Source organism: Plectropomus leopardus, chromosome 23 (genome assembly GCF_008729295.1).
Source record: "Plectropomus leopardus isolate mb chromosome 23, YSFRI_Pleo_2.0, whole genome shotgun sequence".
Lineage (NCBI taxonomy): Eukaryota > Metazoa > Chordata > Actinopteri > Perciformes > Serranidae > Plectropomus > Plectropomus leopardus.
The window spans coordinates 11,755,866-11,777,207 of record NC_056485.1 but is presented as its reverse complement, the minus strand read 5'-3'; the positions used below and the strand labels follow the sequence as shown (position 1 = coordinate 11,777,207).

The 21,342-nt window shown below is 37.7% G+C and overlaps 1 protein-coding gene across 5 annotated transcripts in view; it reads right to left on the bottom strand.

Annotated features, from left to right (window-relative positions):
• elavl2 (ELAV like neuron-specific RNA binding protein 2) overlaps nt 1–8,371 on the bottom strand; it is a 33,954-nt gene extending 25,583 nt beyond the window's left edge. For 4 of the 5 annotated variants that reach the window (XM_042512502.1, XM_042512506.1, XM_042512504.1 and 1 more), the window contains exon 1: nt 6,807–6,875. The gene's annotated coding sequence lies outside the window, so the exon portion shown is untranslated. Of the gene's footprint in view, nt 1–6,806; nt 6,876–8,188 lie in introns of those variants that run through there. The other variant, XM_042512503.1, reaches the window with a different exon arrangement.
• Between the last annotated feature and the right edge of the window lie 12,971 nt (nt 8,372–21,342).

The following is a 21,342-nucleotide window of genomic DNA, read 5'->3' as shown; positions in this document are numbered from 1 at the left end:
AGCCCCAGATAAAGACCACGAGGTTCTTTTTTTGTTTTCCCATCATTGCTAAGATAAACCCATCCACCTCCACAATTTTACCCCACTGAGCGGGTTGCCTTTTAGGACTCATTAAAGTGTAGCGTGTTTAGTTATTGGTACTCTCAGATCCCACAGCCTTCTCACAAGGGGGAGAAAAGCCTCCGCACGCAGCGTCACTTTGAAGAGAAAGTGATTCACAATTCAAATACAGTGAATTATTTTGACTTCACATACAAGTTATCTATAGTGTCACTGTGACAATATACAAGAGCCATAAGGGACATTTAAAACTAACGTCACAGCTTTGCAGTGACTTTACATGGAAGTGGTTCACTCAGATACTTCGTCAGTTACTCTACTTTTCTTTAGTGCCATGTGTCACGCTTCAACCTCGGAAGCTGGTGGCATTGGCTCTGTTTTAGCAGCTCACTGATTGTGCTAATTAATTACATGGAAAAGTGACTTTGAGTGGGTGCTTGGAAGCAAGATTTCACAGCTGATCAAACTTTTGACTGAAGTAAAGCTGTAAATCAACCGGTATGGAATCAGTGACAACCTGACAACATTTCATGCATATATCCTGTTCAGCAACCATAAAGAGCCATCCACACCAAGAACAAGAATAATGTGAGCATTTATGCTGATCAACAATAATGTTCTGTGAACTGTGACAAAAACTTCTTTGATGCACCACAACGTGAGGATAGACATTTATAACTAAAGCAGCCTACAACCAAGCACACTAAAGCTCCTTTGGCGCTAAATTAAATAAATCCAAATGATGTATTTAAGTCCCAACTGCCACTAGAGGATACTTAGCCATTTTAGTTTCAATTAACAGCAGCTTCAGTAAAGGCCATCAAGAAATCTAGCGAGGTTTGGAAACATTATATAACTGTCATACTTGCAAATGTTGATTTTTAAAGATAAGTTTTACTTTCTTTGAAAGATTTGAGTGATAAGGGGAGGGGGAGGAAAAGAGTCAAATACACTAAACTTTGTTTGCACTAATGCACATCCGTCAGCCTCCTGCAGCCTCTTTCTGTATAAGCACACCGATTCATACTTTTAAAGCATTGCCAGCAATATTGCACAAAATGGTTATATTTGATTTTGATTACGCATCGGTTGGCATCTGTTTTCTTCAGCCAGTCTGTCAATTTCAGGGATTAGGGCAGTATAAAACAACATACTGTAAAGTACATTTCTTTAAAGACCTTTTATGGGATAAAAACACATTAAAAACAATGTGTTTTTGACAAACACAAGATCCATGAGGGGAAAGGCAGTAAGGCGAAGCTTGAAGATTTTGTCATACATAAAAAATTGGGTAGTTTGGCCCATTTACAGATCTTACTAAGTGTAGAACTTCTTGAACTTGAACCAGATGCCAACAGTGAGATCAGCATGTACTGATGTGACACTGAGCACTTAAAGTGAGGAGGCACGAATCTCTGCTACTAGCTCCTCAGAGGATTAAATTGACCAAGTATGCGTGACAAGCTGCAGAGTGAGGAACTCCAGAGTGCACACACTGACATGCACGGCCTGTCCTTGAAAACTAAAAGCCCACAAGTAACAGTTCAAAATATCCTAGCTGAAAACACAGATGTGACTAGTCTACCCACATACTGACGTGTGGTAAGGCAAATGCAACAGCATAAAATGTTGTAAAATGATCTGGATCACTTGTACCTTCATGAGAAAAATAAGGTTTAATGGCAGTACTGGTCACATTAAATGTTTGGGTGTAAGTGTCGCCGATATACATTTTCACTGATTTCTCTTTTCATAAGAAATTAATGTGATGTTCATGTAGTTGTTCCTGATGTGCCTTAAATATGCACTTTTGAGGTTGAAAGATTTACTACTTTGACTTTAAAGAAGCTGTTTGTGTCATTTAGAGCATATCTGTGATTCAGAGTGTGAGCAAGGATTGCCTTCACATGGCTCTCAAACATACACTGTAAATATAATAGCTCTAACTACAGCGACATCACCAATTGGTTTATGGACTGCAGTTTTAAAGCTTTGACTCCAGCATTTCGGTTGTGGCCATCTTGTTTTTTCAGAGCCAGAAGTGACCATATAATGGTGAGAGGCTGGCGCTGTGGAGGAGTTAGGGGTGGATCTGATTTAGAAGCCGAGGACACTAATCATTAGACACCCTGTCACTTAAAGTTGCCCCGCCCTTAATTATGCATACCTTTGAGCCTTAATAAAATGTAAACCGATGAGTCATACAGAAAGTTATCTCCCATGCAGTTGTAATAAATTTTGAAATCACATGTTGAGACCTATATCATTTTTTACCAGGCTGTAAACATAATTATTTCAGCTGCAAAGTTAGGCTATTTAACATGGGGGGGTTATGATTTTTACTCCTTTAAGGTTAACTGTACCTGACAATAATAAAAATAATACCAACTGTATAATACCATATAGCGTGGTGAAATGATATTTGGAACGAATGAAAATCTCATACCGTTGTTGCAACCGCTGTGCTAACAACTGCAATAGTGTTAACAGTGCTACCAGTGTTAACATGGGAAGGAACCAAAGGGTGGCTGATAAACATAACTGCAACAACGCTGTTCTGCCAACGTGGGTTGGGACGGTGCTAACAGCAATAACTTTATTAACACCGTGTAAAGCAGGGCAATGAGCTTTCTATTGGAACACACTCAAAGGGATTTGCACTAAAGTGTACAGACGGCATGAAGGGCTACCACAACAAAGAAAAAAAGAGAAGCTCGGATTACAAACAGACACAGAGGGAGGGTGACATGTTTCTGTACCCAGGATGCCATTACTGCACTTTGTCTTTACATAGGAAATACGTCTTTGCTGCTATATTAATGCTCTGAACGTTGCATACAGCTCCTTTAACTGGGGGATATGTCAGGCTTGTAATCTACTTCTCATGCTGTCTTTGATGTTGTGTTGCTCAGCAGTCTACACCTCAAAACTGTTGTCAGTGATTCAATGTATTTTTCTCCACTATTCCACTAGCATGTCAGCTTTGTTTGCAGTTAAACATTTAAAGATGAGCAAAAATGTATCAACAAAGATGCACTCTCAATACTTTGATAGAGTTTCTCCTGAAGGTGCAATGCCACAGTGGAAAGGGTTGAGAGCGGAGCAGTTATGCAGCAGCTCACTCATACCAGAGCCGGTCAGAATAATACTAAAAAGTGATGCAATACTGACTTATAATTGGCAGCCTGCCTCCAAAGTAGAAGGGCATGATTTCTCACCAACACTTTTGCAGAAAGGAATAATCCAGCAATGTCAGAAGAAAAAAAAAAAAAAAAAAAAAACATTTACCACTGAGTCCGCCTGAAATAAAATTCACTTGGGTAGCTTGTATTGCTCAAGAGTCCGCAACACATGTTCATCAATATTGGCTTATTCTGAAATTTTCACCAGAGGCATTTTTTATTCTTTCTGGTTTGATGCTGTTTGAGAACCAGTGTAAAAATATCAACTTGTCACTGCTTGTGAAAAACAATATTCTCCATATCGTCCAGCTGTGTTATCATAATTTTCTACTATGTTAAAAAAAATTTTTTAAATACATTTGAAATAAAAAAACTCTGAGTATGTTTTGATTTTTTTTTAAAGCCTGTTCCTGCAGCTTTTAGTTATGAACACAGACTTAACTCAGTGGTACTTCGATTGTTAATACCACATAATCAAAGCCAAATGTATTTGTTCTAACAATATATAAGTTTATTATTAACAGTGAAACTCTAAAAGAAACAACCGAAGAATGGATTGAGAGTTGAACCTACTGTTACACGGCAGAAAATAATTTCAGATACAAGGACATCTGCTATACATAAAAGGTATGCGGGCCATTTATAATCAAAAAGGCAGACAGTGTGATGACAAGGCTGAATTAGTATTAGGTGCTGAAGCCCGTACTCAAGTATAATAGAAACACAAGACAACAAATCATATATATATATACACAAATGACAACCTTTAAACACTAACTCAGAGCGGCTAAAACAAAGAAGAAAGTGACAATTAAAAGTATTCATTAGCTCTGGATTCATGCTGAAGTTTTGACGTTTAAGTCTCCTAAGTGCCCCAGCTATTTTAACTGTTTTTGACAGGAGGTCTTAGATTATTAACCTTACTTAACTTACTTGATTTCCTCAATTTAGCAGCCAAGCCCCAAACACCAAATCAGGGTTTAGATATTACAATACAGTTGCTATGAGCTCCAATACAATAATTAAAAATTAAAATGAATTGTCTGTTTAGACACCACTAGGTTTATTAATATTACCTCTGCTTCTCACCATCACAGGCCTACACACTAATACAGCCAAACATTAAACAACACAAATCAACACTCACCACATAACACCTATACAGAGCATGAGATGTGGTGATCTATAAAAGCTGCTGTGATGCAGTGACAGGGTCAGGAACACTGCAGTAATGACCCACACACATGCAGAGGTAGGGCCACCCTGTGGCCAACACACAATGACGACCAAATGAACACAGTCCTGTGCAGCACTGACAGAGCAGGGTGGGGGTTGTTAGAGGGGGAGGCCATGACGTGAAGAAAGGGGGATGGGATGGACGTTTAAGAAGGACAAAAGGGGCAAAATTGCTCTCTTTTTTTGCCAAAGCCACCCACTGTAAACTAACCCAGTTCTGACAGCAGCACACATTGCTGTACAGCACACAGTGATGTGGCCTTTGGAAGTTCACTCACTGTCCTGCATTTTAGTCACTCTGTCAGCAGCCTTTATTTAGAAAGGCAAACGTGGGGGCTCCATAATACATAAAGACAACCGCTCTTATCTCTTGTCGCTCTCAGGAGCACAGAGGCTGCTGAAACAGTAGAAGTCGCATGGACACTGAAGAGGAAAAATGCCTGCAAGCAGCATACATGCATACAGAGAAATGGGAACATGTGGGCATCTTCAATCTAAATTAAATTGTGATGAGATCTTCAATTATACTTAATTTGAATTAAGATTTTCTCTTGTGCACTTGACATTACTTATATTAATATCAAACTGCAAAATCTAGCTACTTAAATATAGCAACACTGCTCTTAAAACTACAAACACCAAAACTTAAGTCATGGCACCTGATTCTGGCATTGTTTTTATTTATTTTTTTTGATACTATATTTTTTTATAAATCTATTTTATTATATATCTTAAACATTTCTCATATCACATAGCATCAAACCAATACCTGAAAAGATGTTAAACTGAGAAACCGCATAAAATTAAGGCACTACAATGTGCAAATGTCTTAAATATGCTCTTAGAAATTATGTTATCTCTATAGTTTGGCCAACAGTATATTATTCAACCTCCTGGTAAATTAACTGGTCAGGCTCTTAGCTGCTGGCTCGCCGACATGTAATCTTTTTATGACCTACCAACTGAAGATTACTCACTGCAGACTGCCAACTATAACTCAGATGCCTGTGGCTTCAGCACATTCACCTGCTCAATATTCAAGGCCAGATACCACAATCAGAAGCACAAAAAATGCGAAATAGAAAGAATATGCCTCTGCTTATACAATATAGTACAGTCTAACAATTGTCTGCACAGTTCTTCAGCACAAAAACTATTATGTACAGTACTGTGTTCCTTTACCTGGAGTTGCATTAACCCGAAAACATCCTTTTTTAACATGTACAAGTTGACGGTAAAATGCTTATTAGTATTAGGTAGTAAATTATGACTCCTGTCATTAATTTCAAAAAGTACATACAGAAAATGTATGCACTGGATGAAAAACCCATCACACTTTTTAAAGACTTGCCAATGTGTGTAAACAGAATAAATGTACATCTAAATAAATGTTTTGCTAAAGTTTAACTCAGAAATGTATAAGATTTTCGCAAATTATTGGCAATGATAAATATACTGTATGATATAGTACTGCAAAAAGTACACCTGCTGCAATGTTCCATACTTGTATGTATTTATTGATGTAAACGTGATCTAAAGTAAACCCAATGCTGTGTTAAAAGGTTAAAAGGTGACTGTAAACCAACTGTGTTTAAAGGTGTGGCGTTTCTAATTTGTTGAGCTCTAACGTGAAGTAAATAAAGGGGGAGAGCTGAGAGCTGCCTCCCTTAATTGATTAATCTGTGACACCTGTGCTACTGCGCAACGTGCACAACAAGAGCAACTGCAACTCAAGCTCGGTTCATGTAAAGTGCAAATTACCCAGAAAATTCTCCCCAAAACACGGCTGTCTGTAGCTGAAAACCAAAATAGGGCGTTTTATGTTTTGCATACAATCTTAGCTTTGTGAAACTGCACCCTCATGCTAGTCAATTAAGTTTGCACCAGCAACCGGCGTGGCTGGTCAGTATAACGCGGTTTGGACAGAAGCCAAAAGCAAGCTTCGTCTACCACAGCTGGAGGGAAACGAGGCAGTTTGGTGTCGACTGCGGCGTTTGTGAAAGTCGGTTCGTGGGGCTCGGGCCACATTATAAATGGGCAAAGTCTTTTGTGTTCGGTAGCGCCGATATTTGGGTCTTCGCTTGCTGCTACTGCAACGATTAATTTACCCAGCTAATCGTTCGATAATACGGGCAAACCCTATCTTACTTTAAAACACTTACATTTCCAATGAAGTTCTGCTAGCAACATGTCCGACGTCGCTGCGTCAGCTACAGTTTGACCTCGCTAGCTACAGTAACTTGTTAAATACCCTTTTTTGGTGTTAATTTTCGGCGCAGTTCACTTCGACAGATAATATTTTGACACTGTGCCTTTGTGGTGTCTTACCTTGATGTGTTCAATCTGCGTCACGGGTATTTATTGATGTAAAGTCTGCAGACATCAAACTTTCGGTCTCGGCCTTTGCGCAGTAGAAAAGGGGGCGGTGGCGGGAACGCGGCTACCTATGTAAACTAATCAGACCCTCAACCAATCAACGAAGACCCCGTCTCTAACCCGGAAATAAGTCATTGATTTGCTGCAGGTGTAGTTTTATTCCGTGCTACCTAGCACCTGGTTGCAGTTTCGAGCAAAAGCAAAAAAAAAAAAAAAAAAACCTAACAATGAAACTGCTGGACCGGTTGCCCCAAAAGCTGCGCGCCAGGTGCTGCCAACAGGAGAAACTAGAAAAATTATATAGTATAGTTTGATCCTCTAAAATTACAACACTAATTTAAAAGCATTGCTGTTTTTATTTTAGATTTAATAGACTCCACTGTGACTTTTGCTCCTAGTGCCAGACACACATGTTTTTTGCATTAATATAGGTATTAAAAACAAAATCGAATCAAATAGTAGTGTTGGTAGGTGGCCTTTGGCATGCAAACGCTGTGGATACAAATCCAGAGTGTGTTTTCTTTTCAGTAGGTAGATTTGTCTGCACTTTACAGTTAAAGGCATGCGTGTACATTTAGAAATCCCACACAAATATACCTATGATAGCAGAACTTATATCATCAAGCAACTCCAAGTAACGCACACAGGCTGCACTTAACCTATATAGCATCATCACTCCTTCCAGAGTTACACTAAATCCTCAAGCATCTTGTGCTATTTTACATTTAAATCCAAGAAGCTGTCCTCACAATATCTACGATTTAGTGTAAATCATATGTGAAATTGGCCATAAATTTAATATTTTATAGCCTACAATGCAAGTTTTGATATTGAGAAAGGAGCTCAGGTTAAATATCAAGTCGCCTACATGGTTGGTTTGTTTTTTTGCAGCCATTTATTTAAACTACAAATGTGACATTTTACATTAAAACGGTGATATTTTCAACCTGATTTGCTAACGTATTTACTTTAGATGCGGTAACATAACCGACTACTGTGCGGATCCCACGTTTCAGCACTCCAACAAGGCCTATATTTCTACACAAGAGAGCAATAAATGCGTCCATGTCTGCAACCGTGGACGATTTTGAAACGAGCACATGTCCAGAGATACCCCGCTCATCTCGGTCGTGTAAGTCTATGATATGCCAAAATCAGCCGTCAATGGAAACATGAATGCACCACGGTCACTTTCGCGTTTGCATGCAATACGACAGCCTACAGTTGGATGCATGATCTGCTCTCACACACTGTCCTCAATAAACTGACACAGGATAGAAAAATCGGTTAAAAATGTTTCAGGTGAATGAGCAAATGTGGAAAAAATATCTTACCGTTTCTATAAATGAAAGTTATGGACGTCCTTAGGGCAAACAATCTCTGAATGAAACACCTGGCCAATAGCGTGTCAAATGATGAATTCCGCTCTCTCTTAGTTCAAACTTGGAAACATAAAAAGCCAACACAAACAAGATAAAATGAGGGAAATGAAATATTTATTAAATCAAAACACAGAAATGATTCCTTTCAGCAAATGCATGGAACAAAAAGGGAAAAAAAAAAGGAACAGAAGAAATAAAAGGAATCAAATAATTAAAAAAGCCGGCTTCAGCCTGTCTCGCTCTTTACAGGTGCGCCACACAAATACGCGACATCACTGAGTGGAAACCAATGCAAGGAGGAGGTTGTCTTTAAAAGGAAGATAGTCCTGCCGGCAAATATATAGGGCCGTATCACAGCATGCCTATACCTCTCTCCGCTCTCTCCGTTTCATCCATTCAACCTACACATGAACACGCATTGGACGCGGAAGTATACCCAGAGTAGCTCCATCCACCGCTTATGCACACACAGGCTCTCCAATACTATTGGCTCTGACGCGCGTCCTCGCCGGGCTCAACCCGTCTCCCCAAATCACAAGACGCCATTCGTCGCCGCCCCAGTCACTCAAAGCGATCAAGCATTTTTCCTAAATATGGCATTTGAAGTCAAACATCGCCTTTTGCCGAGACACGCACAGTGCAGCAGGCGGGAATAACACCGTGGCTTCAGAGTATTCCGCTCCTTTTATATATATATATATATATATATATATATATATATAAAAATATATATATATAATCTCTCTCACAAATTTCACACCACATCACCACACTTGTATCCGAGAGAAGGAAAATTATTAATTTGTGTGCCACGTGTTAGGATTAAAAAGGGTGTTTTATTCCACTTCACACGAGAAAATAACTCCGAAACATTCTCCTAATAGGCCACTCGGCATTTTTGCTACATCATGCCTCCTCAGTGTCTGCGCCATGTGTCACATCATCAATTTTTTTGAGGACAAGATATCCGAAAAACAGCGACTGATTTTGCATCAATGCGAGCAAATTCCCCTGTATCCAGCATCATTCAGCACCACGGACAGCGCAGTTTCTCCTGTACAGTACATGTGGAGCAGCTTCCCACTGTCTGCCTCACACACTTACAGTCAATGCTCAGCCCTCAATCCTAGACCTATAGGCTGGAAACAAAACGTGGGCGTTCATTTGGGTTCCCCTGGCATTAAAAAAAAAATCGCTTTGTTTAAGCTTTAGAGTCTGAAGCACACTATAACAGCAGGAGTGGCAGCAGCAGGCTTATCCCATGCACATCTTTTGTCGACTTTCAGAGGGTGGAGCAACAGTTAGGCTCGCATGGATACAAGTGAAAAGGAGAGATCGATGCTTTCAAACATAAGCCAGTACAGTAGCAGTGGCAAAAAGGCTATAAGCTCATAAGCTTGCTGCAGAAAAAGCTGCAACACAATAGGACCTGGATCAGAGGAAATCCAGCCCTGCAGTCAGTGACACCTTATGTATTGGCCAGTGAGCCCACATGTATGTTCACGCTTTAGTCAATATTTTAAGTAATTGGTAGGATAATGACATACTATTAAATGGCCTGCATATAAATATCCTTATAGAGATTTATACGCACACAATACACAGCAATATATTTAACCACAGCATAAAATCATTAAGTCAATGATGTAAAAAGTTACACGTGCACGTCATCCGCGTTTAAGATGATGTGAAATTAATAGTACACCTCAAAAATATTACTGTGCTAAAAGTTGTCTCTTTGCAGGGTAAAGAAATGTGTAATGTGGGATCCCTAAGAATGTGAGAACAAATTTAGAAAAGCCTACCTTTAGAATATTATTTTAAAGGAATTATCTCTCTGGATTTCTTGTACTTATGTGTTCAATATTTTTATTTTAAAACCTGGAATAAAATAAAAATTGCACCATTCGACCCAAACACAGCAAACAGGAATCAAATGGCATGGAAATCTTCTATTTCATTATATCTGTCTTTGTAGCCAGCCAATTCAGTACTAAAAGTGGGGACAATAGTGGAGTAAGCATCCACATAGCATGAATGATGCATCATTTCCTGTTTGTCAAAATGATAAAGTGCAGGGATTATAAAAATGGTGCACTCTTAACACAAGTATATAAAATAAGAATGATGTTAGCATGTACTACTGCCAGTGCTCATTATCAGAAAGTACAAAGTGTCCTATTCCAATCTGGGATGTAAAGCCAATACTTCAGTACATCTCCACTGAAAATCAGTGCTTAGTTTATGTAGGTCCAATTTTTTGTCTAAAACTACTTGAAATTTGCATGCATAACTCAAACATTTTAAGGTTAAAAAAATCATAAAAATCAATCTTCTTAAAGGTATTTCTGGGCTTTGCATCTTGATGACAGCAGTCCTGCTGCTCTGGTTTCTGGCATTGGGGAACTTATTCATGCCCACAAATATCAATTAGATCATTAGCATTTAGATAGCATATAAGAATTCCTAAAATGAAAGAGAACACGGACCTATTGGCCCTATTTTTAATGGTGATTTGTGAAAGTGTGTCTCTAAAGAATGTCAGGAAGTCTTACTGAATGCGTAGATTATATTTTAAAGATCAGACACAAGGAAGGGTCAATATATCAGGAGAAATCTGTAATTCTGTGTGACTTGTTTCCAGGAATAGATCCGGACAGGAAAAATATGGAGGCAACAAATTAACACCTACAAAAAATGGTCAATTAAACCATCTGACACATCAACTTTTTCACTTTAGGTGCTACTGGATCTCTTCTTAAAGTCCACCTTACATGAAACTAATCCTCTGGAGGCATTATCACAGCCTAGCAGTTATTAATTTTGACTTGGGGTGGAACAAATAGAAAAACTCAACTGAAATATTATTGAAATATTATGTTACTCAGGAGATTTCCCTGCATGGCAGCCAAGGCAACAATCATTAGAGAATCCTACCAGACTCGTGTAGCTTTGGTCCAGTACCATCCTCCTGTCAGGCCCTCACAGCATGCTTCTGGCCAGCTACACTGCAGCCGGGGAGCTGCAGGAAAACAACCATCTTGATTCCACCAAAGAGACAAAGAAGCAGAGTGCAAAGTGGGAGGATGGACATATTTAACCCTGCTAGTTCCTGTAGAGGCATCCTCAAACAAGGACAACACACATCACACATGAATCAAATGAATGATCAAATTCTTCTTCTTCTTGTGCTTCTGGAATTGACATTTGTATGGTTAGCACATTGCTACTTACTCACCCTTCTGGATCAAGTATTAAACCAGTAGTTTTCAGCTTGTATGCAAAATGTTTGTACAATATCTTTTCCAAACTGTCTGATCAATAGCAGAAATGCCATTCATTGTCTTTATCCCAGCAGAAAGTTGTGTGACTGTTCTGAAATGAGCTTTCATTTTAGGGTTCCCTCATATTTTTATGGACCAAATTTAAAAACTATTCCATAACTTTTCCCTATAAAATTTCCATGGTCATTTACCATGCATAACACGAACATTGCTCCATCTCAAAAATGCAGTACAACTTAAAAGTAGTAGTGGGACAAAGCATATGGAACCTTTTTTTTATTTATTTATTTTATGTGATAAAATAGAATTCGTAGATGTTTTTTTTGGGGGGGGGGTAAACCTCAAATTTACATGTGCATGTATTCCATTTAAATCCAGCAACTACTTCAAATTCATTTTTATTTTAAAATCTTTATGCTGAAAAATAAATAAAAAAAAACAAAATGAATGCTTTTGATCATACCTGGTACTGAAAGGGTTAATGCTATCTTTGTTGCACCCATCCATTGAACTTTTCTTTTTTTTCAATACTCACACTGGAACTTGTTGTTTTGACCACACCCATGATGGACTGTGAGAGCGGTGCAGCCTAAAGGGGAGACAAACAAAAGGGTATAAATTTGAACAGATATCACCATAAAACTTCCCCAGCTTATTACTTGTATTAAGATGAGTGTTTTTAATACTACAAGTTTTCTGAAATGTTATGTTTAAAATATGCAAATGAGGTTAAATATTAGTTAAATTTGCTCACATTTCCAGAGCAAAATTGAATCATTGGAAAAAGTCAGTGTTCCTTTCCGTGGACATATGAGAGTCAAAGGTTTTGCTAGGTATTTTCTGTTTTTATTCCTCTATGAATAAAAAAAAGAATACTGTCAACAGCCATTAAAAAATCAATTTTCGCCATGTTTTTAGGAATAACATGTAGTTTAAACCAGGCTATGAATGATATATGAATAAAGCCCTCAGTAAAGACCTTCAGAATATAGATAGGACTGGAATTGGAAAGTTTGGTGTGTGTAAGTGCAACTGAAGTGAATTTTGTGTCAGAATATGAGACGTTTTGAGAAAATGGCCTTTAAAGATATGTATTGTAAAAATCCATATATTTTAGACAAAAGATAAAACACTATATATAACAAATATTACCAAGAAGCTTCCCCAGTTAATTACTTAATTTAAGACAATTATTTTTTATTACAAGTTTACTGAAAATTCATGTTTAAATATCCACATGAGGCATTATCCTATTAAATATATACTAATTTGCAAAGATTCCAAAACAGAAATCTGAACACTGCCTTTAAAGATATGTATTGTAAAATTCCAGAGATAAGATGCTAGAATAAAAATTATACTACTATGAAGCTTCCCTAGTTGAATATTTTAAGACAGTTCCATTTTGTATGAAAAGTTTTCTGAAATGTCATGTTTGAATATGCAAATGAGGCATTATCTAATTCAATAAGCACTTTTTGCAAACACTTCCAGAACAGAAATCTGAACTAAATAAACACCGGAATGTCATTTTGGACACTTTCTGCCTTCTTGTCTGAAAAGACATGTTATGGAAGCAAAACAGCCCAAATCACAAAATAGACAAGTGAGTTTTCACATCACATAATGATAAAGACAAGCGTTCATTCTGACAAACACTACAATAGTATTATGGCATACTCAAAGCAAGAATTAAGTAAATACAGAATTTTCTATAGACATATATATTCAGGTAAAATTCTAATAATACAGGGGGATTTTGGTCACAAGAACCTAACATTCATCTGGGAGTCACAATTATGTCATGCTGTACACTGCTTACTGCCCGCAGGCTAAAAGGTGGCAAACTGGCTCATCAGGGGACTCTTTACTGTAAAGCAATATAGCTCTAATGGAGAGAAAGCCCTCACATCCAAACCTGACTGCGGATCACATAGCCATCTATATTTCAGGGCCACAAATATGAACAAACATGTAATATGTACACCCCCTTTGAGGAAATGTAGGTCAATGCCGGGGTCGTTAACCTAATCCATCTCTGTAATGTGGAGCGCCAAGGTCTCAAGGCGTTTGGACAGTAGGGATCAGGGGCAACTTTTGGACATGCTCCAGGTCAATAATAAAGCACTGACTCTTCACAGTAGGGGGCGCTCTTTTCTGCCTGAGTGGCTCAAGCAGAAAATCACAAAATATCACAGATGTGGGCCTTTTGTGGACTGGAGCTAATGTGGCATGCAAGAGGTGGAGCGAAACTCAGCAAGAGGAACAAAAGTCACTTTTAGTTGTTGAAGCTACATTAACTCATCACTGTTGTTAAGTGCATTCAGTACTTTGTAGTACATGGGGCGCCCGCTCTACCAGGTGAGCTAAAGGTAACCCCAAGCGACCGTATTGGACGAGTTGGGAATAAGACCCTGTTGACGGTGAAAGAACTAACAGGGCAAACGGTACACAACAAAGCAAACAAACAAACAAACAGAGAAGCTCGGATTACAATGTACACAGAGGGAGAATGACTTCATTCTCTGCTCAGGACGCTATCACTCCACTATAACTTTATATAGGAAACAGCAGTTTGCAGCCATATTAACCCTTTGAAACCTGTAACAACATCAATTTTCTTGTGCTGCATACAATGAGCAACTTGGTAAACTTATTTTCTTGTCTTGTATTTGAACTACATTTCAGGTAATGTTCTTAAAACTCGTAACTCATGTTTTCAATTTGCTTAAGTTTCAAAGGGTTAATGGTTTGAATGTAACATATAGCTCCTTTCACTATAATTATATATCCAACACTGCACACTGTAAAAGAAAAAGCACGTAATTAATCCAAATGGCAGCCCACAGCAAAATGAATGAAAATTAATGACCACAAATCCTACGCATGTGCTGCTTTGAGGTATGGCAATGAAAAATACATCACATTAATAAAAACTGATGCTATTTTTCCACAGTTGAGCAAACTGATTGAAAAAATAAAAAATATTAAAGAAAAAACTGTGTCTCCAGTTCCAAGTACTGATCTGGTACAAGTCATAACATATTCCAAACTCCATCGAGGGGATGGAGGTTGGAATATGTTATGTCCATCTGGATCCTCTCATCTCCTCTCTGCTCATTGATAATCTGTATGACTGATCCAGTGGGTCCCACCTCCTGCTATTAATGTCAAGGGTAAGCGCCCTTGACTTCCACGCCTTCCTCTGCACACTTACTGGCAACCTGCGAGGCTGACAGGCCAGCATTTTATCAGACACGGGCATTCTGTCTCTCCAATAGATTGGAGCAAAGGGGCTAAGATGTCAATACTGGTTCCTCTGAGACATTAGCGCTCCCTGTACTGGTGCCTCTTGTGTGACAATGGTCTCAGTGTTGCATGGAGGTGATTATCAATGCTCCCTGCTGGGACTGGACAAAAATATGTGGAAATGAGCTTCCCGCGAGGCGGCAAAAGAGGGTAATAAGCAAACTGCAGTAAAATATCTCTTTGAACGCCTTTTTTCTCTTTTAGTCCAAAGATTACTGTGATCAGACGGAAGTGTAGAGGCAGGGGTTCTCTTAGGGGACAAACTACAGCTTTGCTCGATTATTTCTTCGCATTACAACTTTTCTTTGGCTCTATTTTACTTATATTAAAATGAAAAGACCGAGCAACCCTGTTCAAGAACTCACATGCTGCACTCCTGACACAAGTACATTTCATTTAATACAATATAAACCAACTAAATATAGATAGAAATCTGAGTTTTTGTACCTAAATAAGGTTCCAATTCTGCTAAATACCTGTTGGCAGTGCTAAAACACACACTCTATGTAGGTGTGGAAACTGAACTTGTATCTAACTACACAGTGTAATGTCTGGGGAGCAGCCTTTGATGTTACGTTCCAGTGAAATCGCTTCTTAGGAATCCCTTAGCGAGAGCGCATGATGCAAAAACACAAATGTTGACTGAACTGTCATCAGTTATTAGAGAAAGATAAGAATTTAAGGTCAAATGTTGGACTACATACTGAAGTTGGAAACTACTGTAGTTAAGTCTGTCGTGCGCTTTGAAAAATAAAACACACACAGACAGGTCACAGCAGACAACATGAAAATAGTAACACTAACACACATCACTGTAGTTTAGGAGCCTGCTATGCTACTTAACAATGCAGGAAATTAATGAATTAATAAAAGCTGAACATAAGCGATGCAACTAAAAACAAGACCAGTACAAAGTGGGATAAATTGTGGCCTATACATACTTTTGTCAGTAAGTCACTTCTCAAAATCTATTCATATACAAAGGCATTCTCTCAGCTTTTATCTAATTGATTGTTTTATGTAATTTTGTTTTATTTATTTGACTCTTCCTTGTGTGTAGCTCTTTTTGTCCTATGTTATGTAACTTAGAAACTGTTTTTAACTTTTTTTTTCTTTCTATTGTTTTTGTAAAGCTCTTTGTAACTTAGTTTCAAGGGTGCTACATAAATTAAGTTTATTATTATCATTATTAGATATAAAACTAACAAAAAAGAACACAGCAAAATACAAAATACTTTCTAAATCTTTCTCTGGAACTACAGCTAACATACGTTTGCGTGAGAGGAAATACCTCTCTATACCTGGCATCGCCATTAAAAAAGAGAAACTGAAAGACCTAGGTGCTAGTTAGCCAGCTAGATCAACAACACAACATGATGTTGAAAGAACAAAAGACATTTACCAAACGCTAGTGAATAATAACACAACACTATTACAGCCTGTTTCTGCTGAAGAGCTCAATGGCTATAAATAAAAATCTCCCTAATATAACAAGCCTGTTTCGATCTCACAGCCTCTTAGCTTTGGTCATTTGTTTGCTTTTTGTACTTCTGTTTCTCATCCACTGACCTGAACTGTGAGTGATTTCACTGTGTCTGATGCCATTTCAACATTTTGAATTGGCTGAAAAAAAGTCAACATGGGCCAACAAAGGCCAATGGTGCAGGACACACTGCAAAAACTATGGCAACGGATGCTCACCAATGGCCTGACATAGACCAACGGCTGACCATCAGAGTTTGGTGTGTCAAGGCCCTTAAGGGCTAAAGTTATTAAAATAAAATAAATACTGACAGGGTGATGTAAGTCCTGTTTGATACAAAGCAGCAGATATACATATATAGTATATTAAGATATACTAACTTAATTATCAAGTTAATTATACATTAACATATCAACTGAAAGTGAAATAGTTAAACTAAGCAATCATCACTCAAAGTAACTCAATTCCAGTTACTTCTAACGTTAGATTCATATTTCCTTCAGGGAATACAAGCTATGAGGTGGAGGATCATCCTCCACCCTGCTAGTGAAAGAAAGTTTACCAAAAAAAAAAAAAAAAAAAAAAAAAAAACAGAAGTAAAACTAGCTGAAATGGGGCTTTAATACAGACTTACAGTTTTGTACTTCAACCGTCAGCCCTTCTTGGATACAAAAATGTTTCACTCAAAGTAACTTAGTGCATATTTTTTGATACTTGTTAACACTAAAGGTGTGAAGCATAAACAAAGAACAAACAGGAACAACATCAAATCTCAAACCCAGAACAACTCGATCACTTAATGCCTCTTGCTCTTATGATGCTAATGTCTTGCTGTCACATCACCTGCTTTAAACCAGAATAAAAAGCTTTCAGGGGGCTGAGATCACTACCCTCTTTTTGTATATTTCCCAATGGAATTAGAGGCTGATGCTGGTGCATGATGTCACTGATTGTAGACCATCCAATACAGGTCCTGCTGGGAAGCTCGAGCTCCCACTGTGACTGTTAGGGCTATGTAATGCAAGACTGTGTGATGTCATTTTAAGAGCACAGGGACCAATAGAGCCGAAAACAACAGTGCGACATGGCAGCAGATAATACAGGCAGACAAATTAATATTGGATGTGTGATATGGGACAAATAGGCTTTATTGGAAATTAATTATTTTGTGTATTTAATTGTTTTACATGCCACTGTGCCAAAATGTATGCTGTAAGCAGTGCAATGTTTTTTATTTTGCTAGTAATATATATATATATATATATATATATATATATATATATATATATATTATTTGTTTTAATTTAACCAAATTAAAGGGATGGCTTACCCAAAAATTCAAAATACATATTTTACCTCTTACCTGTCATGCTATTTATCAGTCTAGATTTTTCTGGTGTGAGTTGCCGAGTGTTGGAGATATCGGCCATGGATATGTCTGCCATCTCTTAAATGTAATGGAACTAGCTGAAAGCATTAAAAAATACACAATTTGAATCATCATGCAGCTATCTTTAGTTTTAGCCCTCAGCAAACCTGAATAGGGAAAAATGATTTAAATATACAGCTCTCCTATACATTAGAAATGTTTCAAACCAAATGGATCAATCCCTATAGGGAAAACGGTCATTTCGAAGGGCATTTGACGCTTAAAAATATATATCCACTGATTTACAAATGTCTCTTTCACAATCATCTACGGGTAAAACTCAGAACAAGGTCTGCAGAGTATCTTGAGTTACCGGGTCATGATTTCTGGAGTGCCATCTTGTTCCATTAAATTTAAGAGAAGGTAGACATCTCTACCAACGATATTTCCAACACTTGCCAACATACAGTAAAATAGTCTAGACTGATAAATAGTGCTACAGGTAAGAGGAAAAATATGTATTTTTGATTTTGTGGTGAACTGTACCTTTAAGTTATTTTATTCAAGCCTTGGAGACACCCTAGAAAAAACTAGACAAAGTAATTTCTGCGTTATAATAGATGTCCTTAGATCAAATATTGAAGGTCAAGAAGACTTGAAGTATTACCGCTTTTTAAGCCTTTTATCAAACATTTTGATTGACAACCAAGAACAGCTGAGGGCACTCTGTGATGGTCGGATGAATAAAAATGAACAGAGATGAGAGCAGCTGTGAATTTCATCTTTTGCAACAATTACTGCAAATCTATGCATGCAGTCAAATGAATTATTCTGACGAAAGACACAGAAACTTTATTGGAATTCATTTTTTTCCAACTACCTTTCAGACAAACCAAATCAACTGCAGTCACTTTGTCTACTGAACATAAAAGGCACTTTTATTGAAAAGCTGCTCCAGCGTGATAAAAAAAAAAAAAAAAAAGAAAAGCCCTTAAAGCAACAAAAACCAAATAAAACCTGAAAACATTTTCTTTCATCTCGACCCTTGGGGAAATACTGCTTGCGGTAGAACAGAGCGAGGTTTCGGATCTCTGAGAAAATAGGGCATGAAATCTCAATTAGATGTGTCAAGATCCTGGGAAATTTCAATGCTTTTTTACACACACTTGTCTGTGGGAGACACTGAGGAGCGCTTGACCACCCTCATTCTCCCCCTGAAATAGCCTGGTCCTAAATAGTCTGATTGGAGAGCAGGATGGACAGCGTGGGCCTATCTCTTTGGGGGCGCGGGGGAGGCGAGGGGAGGGAGGGGGGAGCAGGTGCAGGGGAGACAACGATCGATTTGGATGTCCACAGATAAAATAAGAAATCAAGGGGTTTTTTGTGGCACCACTCCTTGGCAAGCCTTCACAGAGTCCAGGAGATTAGAAAGTGAAGTTCCCAGAAAACAGACAAAGGGCATCATTAAACAGCGGCTCTAGACTGCTCACACTTTGTCTCTTAAGTGCAATTTGATCTTTGGCTCCCTTTTAAATCCAAATGTCTGAGAAGAAGGGGGAGTTTCTGAGCTCCTGTCTGATTGAAAGCCAATTGTCTCTGACTTCAGCCTCTGGCACAAGTCTTTACACAAGAAATGCACCGACTTTGGAGAAAATAAGCTCTTTGATTAGCAGCAGCTTCTTCTCCGTTGACTGCAGAATTTATTCAGTTTTCTGTAGTGCGTGCTCATTAAACCAGTAACGCTTTAGCACATTGTGTCTTAATTGAAAACACAGGCTTGTGTTGCTTCATCGAGAGCATCACAGAGCGCTCAACACTGAAGACACGGGGGTCAAGCTGTGACCAGCGGAAAGTTAGTCACAAGCTAATTTATTTCAGATTAATACATTTCTCTCAGCTCATGAAATGACTCTTCTTCAGTTATGCACAATCCTTTAACCCATTGAAACCTGAGCAAATTGGCCTGATTTCTTTTAAAAACATGGGGAGAGGGCAACGAGCAACTTAACAAGCAAAAAAAAAAATTAGTTAAAAAGTTACAAGAAAATGACCTTAAAATAAGAACAAAACAAAAGTAAACAAACAATAAACCAACAAGAAAATGGCCTTATGAAAGTGACAAAAAATATAGATTTTTCTGCAACATAATTTTAAATCCACACTTATACACTGTAAAATCAGTTAATCTTACTTAAAATAATCTTGGAACTAAATATAACTACTAATCTTAATTTATGTATACCTAATATCTAATTGATAAGTATACTCAAACTTTAGCTGGGTTTTCTTAATTTTGTGAAGTTGTTGCAACTTAAAACTTGCAAGTGAAATTACTTTGCTCTTTTGTAAGTGTTAGCAACTTCAGTAAAACAAATTAGTAAGTTACAAATATGATTGAGTAGCTTGCAACCAGATATAAAGCACAGTAAACATGGTTTACTGAAGTTTGTAAAACTTAAATGGATTCATTTTCTTCAACATGACATTTTTAAGTTGCAACAACTGCACAAATTTAGTAAATCTGGCTAAATTTCATGTAAACTTCACAATTCCATATAAAGTAAACATAAAGTATGATTAATAGTTATATTTACCTACATTAATCAAGGCAATTGGTTTCCTAGATTAAAAAAAATCAATTTGTTGTATTTTAGAGCATATAATTATAAGAATTATAAATATAGTTTTCTTGACATTTTTCCTTTATATTTTGATAATATCTAATAATCCCCCTAGCTAAAATTTCCTTGTCACCTTTTATCATTTTTTTTTCACAGTTTGCAGGGCATTTCTTGCCAAGTTGCACATAATGTTATTTTTCCTTTGTTTTTTAAAAAAGAAACCAAACAAATGTTCATGTTCAAGAGGTTTAAATGCCATTAAAAGGCACTGGAACGCAGCACAAGCCACTGATGTTTATCCAGGTGTTTAAGGGTTAAAAGGCTATTTATTTGCAGCTGCCTGCCTGGCAACAACACAGGTCCATTTACAACCCGTGCTTTTAAAAACTCATGCTTAGCTGCCACATACTGCCCAGGTGCAGGCCGTCCTCATGTCATTTCACCCACGAATCAATCACAGTGTAAAAATCAATCCAGGAAACTCAGTGACACGTCAGAGCGCAGAGGGTGTTTCACTTTCATTTTATGAGGGCTTAAAAACATGAAAGGCCTATTGTAGTGCAGACACATGCATGATTAGTTGTGGTTATTGTCAGACAAAATCTATTCTTCCTTTGCCTGCTATTGTTGTTATGCTTTGGTCATTGCCATGTGAAAGCTTTAGACTGCCGCTCCCAAAATGTCAGCTTTTCAAAAACGAACAAAAAACAACATTTTGTGTTTCTAAAGTAAAAGCCAAAAATATAGCCACATAGTCCAGAGAGTCCAGAGGTGCAAATTAAATAAGTAAATATTCTCAGGTACTATAGTTAAGTACAAAAAGATGAGGTACTTTTGATTTAGCTGAGTGTTTTCATGCTACTTTATACTTTTACTGCACTGTATATATCTGCGAGATGCAGTAACTAGCTACTGTACAAATTAAGATACAATGAGCTTAAAGCCATTTGATGCAATATATAAAATTAGACCCAAAACAATAAAATGATAAATATGTTTGAAAAAAGGAAAGAAAATAAAGGAAGCTATGAGAAATGATA